Consider the following 12,949-nt stretch of genomic DNA (forward strand, 5'->3'; position numbering starts at 1 on the left):
ATGAGATGCTAAAAATGTGAGGTTTGAAGGTTCAGAAGATTTTGCCTTTACTGTGCTGTACCATCTTTCTCAATGAGATAGTAGGTGGGAGCTCATCCAGGATTTGGAAAAGAAGTTTTTGTTTACTTTGACACAGCTACATGGAGTTTCTTGTACCTAAATAAGAGATTCTTAACCTTTTTTTTCAATCAAGGATCCTTTTGGTGAACTGATGAAACCTATTTACCCCTTTTCCAAATGATGTTTTGTTGCTTAAATTTACAATGGAAGGAAACATAAATTACAGTGAAAGGTTAATGAAAATAAAGATGTCATGTGTTTTCTACCCAAGTTTGTGGAAAATTTTTTGAAATCTCTTTATAGACCCTTCAGTAAGAAAATCTGTTCTAAATAATATGGAATTAACCTAGACATACAGGGCCAGGAGGAAGAATATAAACTAAAGAAAGCAGGTAGAGGAAGAAAACTGTGAAGGGTCTGAATTATGGGATGTACTCTTGATTGTTGTAGCAATAAACCAGGGGAACTGGACCTCAGTCCCATGCTCCTTGCCCAGCTAATGACAATGGTGGTGGGGAAGGCCTGAAAGTGCCAAGGGGCTATTAGCCAGCTCCCAGATGAGAGAGAGCTCCACTGGCATCCAGAGAGGAAAGAAGGTCAGTGGCTAGACAAATCTTACCAATGAGATGATTTATCAAAGATTCTATGTGTGACATTAAAAGGCTTTATAGAACTTGTCCATCCCAAGCAGTAATGATTTCTTGGGTCTTTTATCCTAAAGCTCCAATAAATTAGCAGCCTCTAATATCTGAATCTAAGGATCCCATTAAAATGATAAATAGCCTCTTCCAGGCTCTGTAACTTATAGGGCTAGATCAAGGTGCATCTATGTGGCTGGCTCAGCAGACGCAAGATTTGAGGCCAGAAAAATGCTTTGGGAACTCAACTCCAAACCAGAATAGATTTCTGATTTCTAAAGAACAAGCCAAATCAAGCCTCTGGCTCATGTTATATATACCAGAACATACCAGGGTTTAGCAGGAAAAGGAAGGGATTTCTTTTTTGGGAGTGGCCTTTAGTTCCCATTGTATCATGTGATGGAAAGAGAACCAGGAAATAATCAGGAAACCTTTATTCTGGTCTTACATATCTAAAGAGGCTGCTGATCAATTATCCATATAACCTGGGACAAATCATGGCCTCTATTTGCCTTATTTTTCTTATTTGTCAAGTAGAGATAATGATCTCTCCTTTCCTTAGCTCTTAGGATGGCTATATGTGAGAAAGTGAGGGAAATTATTATGAAGAATATAGAATATAATCCTAGGTATGATATTACTGCTATTGCCATTATTATTGTAACCCATTCTGACAGCAAGGCAAGTTGGCTGCTATAACAATTTGATTTAGAGAGTTCTTTTCTGAGTACAATGATGAAAGGAGAAATGACCTTGGAGGTTTCTGTCAACTCTATATTTCTATGATTATATGATCAAAGGAATGCATTAGGATGTTGCTTGTCCACTGAAAAGAGCACCAGATTTGGATTACAGTCTTCTTGACTTTAAGACCAATTTTCTAATTATGAGGCAACCTAGCTCAATGAGTTTGTTAGATTCAGGGAAACTGGGTTCTAATATTGGCTCTTTAGCTTATTACTTATATAAATTTCAGTGAATGACTTCACCTCTTTAGAGCCTTACCTGTAAAGGGAGGTGATTAGACAAAAAGGCCATTTCTAACTCCAAACATCTCTTGATATATGAGCACTCTGTCAGAAACATGTCTGATGGTTTGGGGTATGGAGAGGAGAACCACATCACTCTCAATTTCCCAATCTATAAATGAGGATTTTGAATGGGCTTCTAAAATCTCTTACAGTTCTCAATCTATGAATCTTAGAAGCAGCTAAATAAAAGAGTGGTCAGGGAGATCTGAATTCAAATTTGACCTCAGATACTTAGTAGCTGTATGATCCTGGGCAGGTCACTTAAACTGTCCTTGTCTTGGTTCCCTCAACAAAATGAGGACAATAATGATACCTATCCTTCAAGAGTTGTGAATTTTATAAAATGATTACGTCTGTCACATACTAGGTACTTAATTAATGCCTATTCCTTTCTTTTCTTTCACCTTCTAAATGAAATGGTATTTCTTGGATCTAGATGGTAGCTATGAAGTGAAAACAAAAAGACTGATTAAAGACACATTAAGAAGGAAAATTCAAAAGGCCTTGATATTTAGATGTCACCAAAGAGAGGAATAATAAGAAAATTAACTAGTATTTATCTAATGTTTTAAGGTGTGCAAAATATTTTATCTGTGTTGTTTTCCCCCTCCCAACAACCTTATAAGGTAAATCCAATTTTTATACCCATTTTACAGTTGAGGAAACTGAGACAAATAGAGTTGAGTTGTCCAGTGTGATATAGCTAGTAAATGTATGTGGTAGGATTTGAATCCACATCTTTTTGATTCCAAGTCCAGAGCTTCATCTACTATTTCATCTGGCTAAGTGAATTTATTGTCACCATGTGTGTGTTTCTCCTTGTTCTAATTCCACTCTGTATCAGTTTATAGAAATCTTCCAATATTGCTCTGAATCCATCAATTTTTTCATTTCTTATGTAATAAAATGCTACTACATTCATATAACACAATTTGTTTAACTATTTCTCATTGAGAAGTACTTTTATTTCTTATTCTAGATTTTATTTCTTGTTCTTTTCTTCAATAAACAAATAGGACAATTTTGTTAATATCATTAATAATTAGTATCATTTTAAATTATACCCATACACATATATGTATGTTCATTTACACACTTGTGTGTGTGTGTGTGTGTGTGTATACTTTAAATCTGTGTAATACTGTAGGGCAAATAGGTGGCACAGTGGATAGAGTGTTAGACCTGGAATCAAAAAAACTCCACTTTCTAAGTTCAAATATGGCCTTCGATTACTACCAACTGTGTAACTCCAGACAAATTACTTAACCTTTTTGCATCAGCTTCCTTATCTGTCAAATGATTGGGAGAAGGAAATGGCAAATCACTCCAGTGTCTTTGCCAAGAAAATCCCAAATGGGGTCTTAAAGAGTCAGACATAACTGAAATGACTGAACAACAATAAATATATTATGATTATTATATTCAATGTGATATATTATTTATTAAACATAATTATATATTTAATATATTATATTCACTACTTATTCATGTTCTTTGTATAATGAAGTGTTTATGTTTGCTGATAATTGTAAGTTCATCATAAGAAAGGAAATTTAAAAAAAAAATGACAGAGCCTGAGTCAGTAGGAGATTGGTAGTGCTACTATGAGAAATAAGGGCAATAGAAGTAGGAACTGGTTTGATGATAATTCCTGATTTAGCCCTGGTGATTTTGAAGTTCTTGTGAGAAAATTCAAGGGGTTGGGGGAATGATAGCACCTGTGTAGAGCCAGGGAACAGTATTTATAATGGAGATAGAGATTTGTTTATATTTATAAAAATTTTACCATTGGGTGGCTCTGCTAATCACTAATATGATTCTATTCAACAGTGAATATAAGATGAAGGAGTCCCACAGTCATGCTAATTGGTTAGGTGCTCTACTCCACTGGGAAAAATGTCAACCATTCTATAGTTTTTAAAAGAGTGAACAAACTACTAGCATCTAGTTCAATTCCCATCTGGGAGGACCCAGGCTACTTTGCTATCAAGAGAGTCTGGATTAGTGTGAATTTACCCATCAAGAATCAGTGCCAAGCTTCCATCATATTAAAATTCTGCTTTTTTCCAGGTTCTTTCATTTCCCTTAGTCATGAGATCTTGGCATAATGGCGCTGTTGTTCCATAGTAATGAACAATTGAAAATTGTTCCTCAAATCCAAATACAGCACTGTTGACACAGAATCAATAAAAACAATACAGTAATACCTAATGACAAAACAATACATAATACAATATCTAGTTCTCAGCTGCATTTTTGAAGTCTCTCCTACAAAGAACATAGACCACTATGAAATCAGAAGTTCTAAAAAAAATATATCTATCAGGGCCAGTCTTCTCATGAGTAAACAAAGGAATATGGACAATACAACAGAATTTATCAACTATTGTTCAACGCATATCCAGCAGGATCATTCTTTTAATTATTTTTTTTTCTAATTTGCAAGAATTTATTTTTCTCTTCCTCTCATCTGTTCACCTTGACTAGAAAAAATAAAAATGAAAACAAAATCTTTGTAACAAATGTGTTTTTGATGAATCAAGCAAAGCAAATTTCCATTTTGGCCATAGCTAAAAATGTGTCTCAATCTGCATATTTGGTTCAATATCTCTTGTCAGAAGGTGGGGAAGATTTTTTATCGATAGTCCTTTAGAAACATAGTTGCTCATTGAGTTGATGAGTTCTTAAGTCACTCAAAGTTGTTTGTTTTTTATAATGTTGCTGTGATTTCATAAATTGTTCATCTGATTCCACTCAGGATATTCTGTTTCAATTCTTACAAATTTCCCTAGGTTTTTCTGAAAACATCTCCTTCATTGTCCTGGAGCACAGTAGTATTTTTCCATATTTTATAGCATAAGTTGGCCAGTCATTTCCCAATTGATGGGTATCACTTTAGTTTTCAGTTCTTTTCTACAAAATAGCTGCTAAATTATGAGATTTTTTTAAAATTTTTTTTGGGGGTGCAATATAGACCTAGTAGATGTATAAATTAGCTAAAGGGTATGCACAGTTTATTAGGAGAGATAATGAGTCCTTCCTTTCTCATTGATGTTAAGTTTGAGATGCTCTGGGGATGACATGCAATGTCCAGCAGGTAAATAAAAATACTTGGACTGGTCTTAAGTAATGGTATTTATCGACTCAACTACACAAACCCAGGTTCTCTGACTCCATATCCATAATTCTAGTCTTAAGTTATTGTAGTTATTATCTTGTCCATCTTCTGGTTCCTTCTAGAATCCCTCTCTAATTGTTGTTCCTAGAGTTGCTAAGTGGAGATTCTACAATACAAATTCAATCCAATGAATACTATTGAGGCAGCTAGATGGCATAATAGATATCATGTCCACACTGGATGTTCTTACATTCAGGTTAAACATGCCAAGTTCCTTCATCTCATACTCATTTGTCATGAACTCAAGGTTCTTCACTACCTTGTGGTCCTTCTTTCAGAACTTTTCAGCTTATCAACAGCTTTTTATTTTATTTTTTAACCTCTTAATAGTATTTTATTTTTTCAAATATCTGCAAAGTATTTCAACATTCACCTTTGCAAAATCTTGTGTTGCAAATTTTTCTCCCTCTCTCCTTCCCCCCAATCCTTCCCCAAGACAGCAAGCAATCTGATATAGGTTAGTCATGTGAAGTTCTTTTAAACATATATCCATATTCTTATTCATGCTGTGCAAGAAAAATCAGATCAAAAGGGGGAAAAAAACTGTGAGAAAGAAAAAAATCAAGCAAAAAAAACCAACAACAAAAAAGTGATGATACTGTTTTGATCCACATTCAATCTCTATAATTCTCTCTCTAGATGTGGATGACATCTTCCATCTCAAGTCTATTGGAATTGCTCATTTTAACATCTTTTTTAAACCACATTACTCCAAGCTGAACATAATTCATGAGGTATGACAAGGCTAGACAGCTAGAAGGCACAGTAATCAAGAAGACCTGAATTCAAATCCAATCTCTGGATTTGTGACTGTGTGTCCACAGAGTCTGTGTGACTCTGGACAAGTTATGATCTCTATTTGCCTCAGTTTCCTCATCTGCAAAATGGGGGATAATAAAAGCATCTACTTCCTAAGATTGGTTTGAGGACCAAATAAGTATATAGCACAAAACCTGACAATACCTAATACATAAAAAGCACCATATAAATGTTAGCTATTATTTGTGAAGCATTTAGCAGTGTTTGGCACTTAATAGGAAACACTTAATAAATGCTCATTCTCCCAATCAGTTCTTACAAAAAAGTGTAAGTATCACTTCCTTATTCCTAGAAATAACCCAGATTTAGGAATAGATAATTGATAATATTCCCACGTTTCTGTCCTGTTCTTTAATTCCTCTTCCATTTTAAAGTTGCACAGATATTTCTATCATTTTTCCTGAAGAAAACAGAATTTCCCATGTGAAATCATATCTTCTTGGTCCTTCATGTTAGTAAGGGCTAATCTAGCCATAGTCCTTTGCAGCACTGCCAAGCCTCTAAAATCACAACAATAAAATTAGGATCTGTTTGGCTTAGAATCTTCATTCCATATGTCATCTGTGGAGAATGAAGGGCAATGAAGGAAGTGGGAACTTGAGGAGGATGAAAAAGGCTCAAAATGTTTATTGTATAAAGCGGCAAAAGTAATTAAATAATAATTGAATTAAAGAACATGACTCAATAATCTTATAGTAATTCAGGAAAAGAGTAAAATATTGGAGCTCTTTTTAAATGTCCTCCATGTCCTTTCATGTCATTTTCTCTCATTGGTTGGATAGAGCATAGAAGGGTGAATGAAATTCTAGATCTGAAGTCAGAAAGACCTGTGGTTTGAAACTTGATACTTGCTATTGTTTGGGGCAAGACAGTTTTCTTACTGGTACCAGCCTCTTTTGGTATTATGAAACTACAATGAGATAATATATATAAACTGTTTCATTTTCTTTAAGGCACTGTTACTGGATTCATCCCTTCCTGTGTTTGTATGTTGTCCCCTCAAATGTATGGAATCTTGCATTGTGGTACTTGCTCCAGGATTTTTCTTCATGGTAATATTCCCACATTTCTGTCCTGTTCTCTTATTCCTCTTCCATTTTAAAACTGCTGTTTGTAAACCCACCTCTCAGAGTAGTGTTCATGAGGAAGAGATTAAATAAACTCTTGATAAAGTCTTCAGGGGTTATTCATTCCATGTGCATTTGCATTTTAAAAGAAGAGTCTCAGATTGGTGACTAAAGATAACATTCTAAGAGTAAAATTTCAGAAATAGCCGTTTGGCCTCTGATCATATCACGTTGATTGGGTTATACCCACACATAAGGTAGCCTCACTCCCCCCTTGGCACTGTTATTTGAACAATTCCCAGGAATTCACCTAAGTGAAGAGTCAATGACCTTTCAGGAATGGCATCCAAGTATTCATTTATCATGCTGATCTTTTGCCAGGAATTCACTGGAACATCTTGAAGGGCTCTTTAGATAGCTTTCTCTTGCTTAAAGAGTAAAATACAGACTCCTTAGTCTGGCATTTAAGATAATCACATTCTGGCTTCCACCTACATCTGCATCTGATTTCATACACACACACACACACACATGCTCTCTTCACATGTTCTGTGTTTTAGCCAAGTTGGATGACTAGTTATTTGCCATTCTCATCCTGCTCATCCAGTCCAGGCCTGGAAAATACTCCTTTTCATACAGTCAAGCCTCAGCTCAGGGACCTACTACTCCAATTAAGTCCTCTGAGATTTCTTTTCCCTACTCTCCAATCACGTGACTCAGATTTTTATTTACTTATTTTTTTCCCCCTATAGCTCTTTGATTGAATTTTCCCTTCACATTTTTAGGCTTTAGGTTATTTACTTAGGCTCAATTTTCTTCTTTATTTTCCTCCTTTAGAATGTGAGCTCCAGGAAGACAGACTATTTAATTTTTATCTTTGTGTTGCTATGATTTAGCACTATGCTTTGTATTCAGTAAATGCTTAATAAATGCTTATTTATCAATCGATCTCACTATCATTTGTTTCACAGAATATGATTGTCATTTCTGCCATTTATATTGCGATCTATTTGAGAGTCTACTCTGTTATACATATCTTTTTATCCTATTGCTAACACAGAACTAAATAAATGTTTGAATTGAATCCCTACTTAGCTCCCTGACCCACTTCCTTATTGGATGAAGAGGTTTAAGGCAGAAACTTTAGATTTATTTTCCTCATCTATTTCTATTACACATAGAAGAGACAAATGTAATTTCTAAGTAATTAATAATCAATTTATTAATTAGGTTAGTAAATAATAAATCGATAGTTTCTTTTGGTTGGTGGTTATTGTCCTTTGTTCTCAAAGAGGATCAAAATGACATCCCTATGTTAGAATCAAATTACAGTATGCCTGACTGTGGCTGATCAGACAAACATGAGCTCAGAAAGCTTTGCTACAGATTGGACACAAATAGTCACTATGAACATTTGGGGTAGCTTCTCTAACTTTATGCTTCTCATGTGGTTTTTTTTTTTTTTTTTTTGGCTAATTCAATTCTGCCTTGCTTATAGAGCATAGCACCTTCTCTGATGAGGGTCCTCCATGCTGGGGTGTTCTGTGCCAGGGTCTCCTATGTCATGCAATTGATTCTACAGTTCTTAAGAGAGACTTTGAGGGTGTCCTTGTATTGCTTTTTCTGACCACTCTTTGAGAGTTTGCTCTGTGTGAGTAGTCCATAAAATAGTCTTTTTGACAAGTGTACATTTAGCATTTGAACAATGTGTGTACAATACTGAAGCAAGTTGGGGTCCCTTTAAGAAACTGTATTTCCTATTGCTCTGTGATTCCTTTCAGAATCCCAGCCCCTCCTGGCTGAGGCATATGCTCCTCAGACAAGTTGTCTTTCCAGGATGCCAGAGCCTTTGATTCGATTACAAATCCTGGTCAAAAAGCATCTCTTTGAATTCCAATAAGAGATTTGGGCTGTCCCAGACCCTACTGGGTCTGAGCCAACTTGGGTTCTCCCTGCCCCCACTGGTTCTGATCTGTTGTCTCAGTCCCCACCAAGACACCCAATATAATAAGCTTCCTAAAGTCTTTGCAAATGGACCTTGGAAGCTCCATTTGCTTCCAGGACTTTCTGTCCACTGAACTGCATTCTCAGTGCAAAATTCCATTTTTCTTAGATCTGCCACTATAGAAGTCAGTCTCTTGGTAAACTGATTTCTATCTAACAATAAACTTTCATTTTGCAACTAATAATTCGGGAATGATGAATTCTTTCATTCCTAAAACCTGCAGCCGATTTAAAGAGGATTCTTAACAACTCTCTTATATTCACTAACCTTTAGACCATCAGGAATCTAGATCACTCAAACGGCATCAATACCATGAAGATCATCAGTGTTTAATATCTTTGGAAAAGTAAATGGCCTTGCTACTGGGTCTGTATCCCAAGGAAATCATAAAGGAGGGAAAAGGACTCACATGTGCAAAAATGTTTGTAGCAACCCTTTTTGTGGTAGCAAAGAATTGGAAAATGAGTAGATATCAATTGGGGAATGGCTGAATAAGTTATGGTAAATGACTGTAATGGAATATTTTTGTTCTATAAAAATGATGAACAAACTGATTATAGAAAGACCTGGAAAGATTTATATGAACTGATGCTGAGTAAAACAAGCAGAACCAGGAAAACATTGTACACAATAACAACAAAAATATGCGATGATTAATTATGAAAGACTTGATTCTTCTCAGTGGTTCAATGATCCAAGTCAATCCCAATAAACTTTGGATAGAAAATGCCATCTGCATCCAGAAAGAGGACTATGGAGATTGAATGTAAATCAACACATGGTATGTTTATTTCTTTTGTTTATTTGTTTGTTTCTCTCTTGTGGTTTTTCCCTGTTGTTCTTATTTTTCACTCCCAAAATTTTTCATAAAGAAATGTGTATTTAAAAAAGCTAATATACATGAATAACCAGAAAAAACCCAATTAAATAGAAAAAAATAGAAATCAACTCTGGTGAACAATTAATGAGGAAGTAGACAATTAACAATTAATCAATCAATTAATTGTCAATTAAGAGGTGGGCCAAAAGTCTTCAGCTACTCCTGCTGAGAACTTGACTTGATCATAAGACTCAGCTGCCTCCATTTAAAAAAATCCATTTCTGCCAAGACCACTTAAGTTGAACTACAGAGTTTCATGGGCACGATACTCTTTAAGGTAGGAATTTACCTAGATCAGATTCTCTTTACCCTTTAATCAGAAATAAACTCTCCTAACTGGGTAGCATCTTGTCCAAGACAGAAGTTAAAAGTTTTGGAGGTTAGATCATTCTTGTTGTCTGCTCTGTCCAAGGAGGCCTTGTCTTACAAGGTCTGGGCTTTGAATGAAGAAGCCAAAAGAAAAAAAATCCTGTATCACCATATTAATAAATGCTTATTAATAATAATTTCTCTCATTTATGAAAAATTTGGGGGAGAGAAAAGAGAAGATAGAAAAGGGAAATCTTTTCCAGCAATGAATGTCATGATTTAGTAGTTTTCCGTCTGACTCTTTGTGATCCCATTTGGGCTTTCCTTGTGTGGAAATGGAATGATTAATGACTTTACTAATAACCTTGATTTGCTCAAGTTCCCTTACTATTCAGAGGAGGCCAGACTGACCTGGGAATCAGAGAGCCTTTGCAGTGTTTACTTGCTGAAGCTAGAATTCCCTCAGTCATGCCAGCAGTCACAGAACTGTCTCAGAATGGCTCATCTAGACCCACTCCCCAAGGAACAAAGGGGCCTTTTGGGACCTACTCTGACCTATTTTCTTGTACTCAGAGGATGTCTTGTTACCTTGAAGAATAACCCAGCCCAGTGGCTGGACCTGATTAGGCCATGATACAATTACAATCCCATTCCCCCTAAATGGGATAACCCCTCTTGCCTAAACCCACTCTGAACTTAGTTCTAACTGTAGCTCCCATGCTTGCCTGTCCACTTAAGAGGAATAAAAAAGCACTCATATGACCTAACTCTGTCCTTCTTAGACCTATCTCTAAGAAAACATTGACACTTGGTAAAGATACTGGATTAGGTTACTATTTCTTTCTCTGGCTAATTTTTTCAGATGAGGAAACTGAGGAAAGCAGGGTCATTGAGCTAGTAAATATCTGAAGCCAGATTTAGATTTAGATTTTACTGACTCCAGATCTGGCTCTCTATCCACTGTTCCACCTAGCCATTCAGCAATGAATAAAGTAATTTAAATAATTCTTGTCCATGAAACATATCTTTGTGAGATATGGGATAAATAAATTTAGATAGGATTTTTCTTTTGGAACAGATGTTCTTAACTGGGGAGCTATGAATTTGTTTTCTTAGTATTTTGATAATTATATTTTATTATTATTCCTTTCTTTTTAATCTATATTCTAAGAAAGAATCTATACTCTTCCCCAGACTGCCAAAGGGGTCCCTAACAAAAAAAAAAAAATTAAGCATTCCTTCATTAGAATTTTTTTTGTCATTAATTAGATGAATGATGTCAGAGTCTCTCAAAATTATCACTCTCCATCCTTGACCTGGGTCCCAGAGATTGCCAACTCCTGTTCTGAGTAGACTTCTAATAGTCTTAATTTTTTTACATTTATTTTCTTTTCTAAGATAGTCTTAATGCAGCTTAGATAGATAAACACCTTTTTCCAGATTCATGGGCAATCAAGTATAGATAAGAAGCTTTAAGCTTCATGGTATCTGAAGTGCAGAATCTTTAGTCTGTTAGGAAATCTTGAGAGGTTTTTTTTGAGTTCATTCCCCTGCCTCCAGGCATGACTGACTGCATTTAAACCTCAAAAACATCTATTGCAGAAGAGGTGATTCCACAGCCTCCCCCAGTCACCTACTCTAATGCTATGATGTTAGAATGTCCAGTTATCAATTCTATAAATGTAACTTGAACTCCAGGGTTCAAAAATCAAAGGTTCAAACCCATAATTTCCTCCTTTCAGCTCTAAAGATGGAAAAGGACCCATTCTCCTATGCCCTTAGGACAAAGAGAATTTTCCTTACACACATCTCTTTAAAATTGTATTTTCTAATCAATACAGAAAGTCAACCCATTTAGTAGAATTGAGGGAAAAGAAACACATTTGTTAAAAAACAACAAGAAATAAACAAACAAAATACTTCTTCCTGATACTTGATTTTATTCTTTGCTGAAAGCCAAATGCCTTTTTGAAACACTGCATGGAATTCTCAAATAGAAGCTTAAACCATCCCACAGAGAGACTGGGCACTTTTATGGAAAAATAAATGTATGTTTATATGTTTTGCTTCTTTATTTTATGGCCACCCCAAGTGTCGGATCTATCTTTCCCATTTCTAATATTCTCCTCTGTGCTTCCTCTTTCCTTTGCTCACTCAAATGTAACCAAGTTGGTTGGTGTCTATCCTTCAGCAGCCTGCCGGGTGAGCTAAGGCATGACATGATGTATTTATCATCTCAGGATGTCTCCCATCAGATATTTAGTTCTCCCTGTGACCTCGGGTTATTTTTGTTAAAGTGAATGAATTTTCAGTCATTGCTAAAATTAATTGACTTTTATTTTAAAAAAATAAATCAAGGCCCAGGTTATGAACTGGACTACTAAATACATTTATTATTTTATCTCTTCTCTGTTTATTCTAGTGTGAAATTGTTTTGCAGGTAGTGATTATTTCTTCTTTGCCCATCCACCCCCTCTGCCTACAGTTGGGTAATTTGTGGTGTTTGGGAAAAAAGATGCTAACTGTGCAGTCTGTTATCAGAGGTGTCATTACATTTTTGTCAGACATCAGTTCCAGTATTGTCTTCTGTCACTCACTTGAGTCTCTTGTCCTTTTTTCATTTTTTTGAGCTGGTTTTCATATGGGGAGCAAGCAATTAACCTAACAGCTTCTCTGAGATGAAACAAGCATCCTTTGAAGAAAAGATATGAAGAGGGATTCCAAGGTGAGAGGTGTACAGGAACCATGTCTAAATCACAGGCAGTGACTAAAAGGATCTTTTTATTCATGTTTCCTTAAAAAACAAACAGAAGAGAACAAACCCCCATAGACTTTCCTCAAGATCAAGGCAAGGATGGGGACCTGACAGATCCTTCAAGAATAGACAGAACTTGTAGTGGTTTACAGTCACCTGGGACTGTCTGCAGATTCTGAGACTGCTAAGGCAGTGACTTCTATTCAT

This window comes from Antechinus flavipes, chromosome 3, assembly GCF_016432865.1.
Source record: "Antechinus flavipes isolate AdamAnt ecotype Samford, QLD, Australia chromosome 3, AdamAnt_v2, whole genome shotgun sequence".
NCBI lineage: Eukaryota > Metazoa > Chordata > Mammalia > Dasyuromorphia > Dasyuridae > Antechinus > Antechinus flavipes.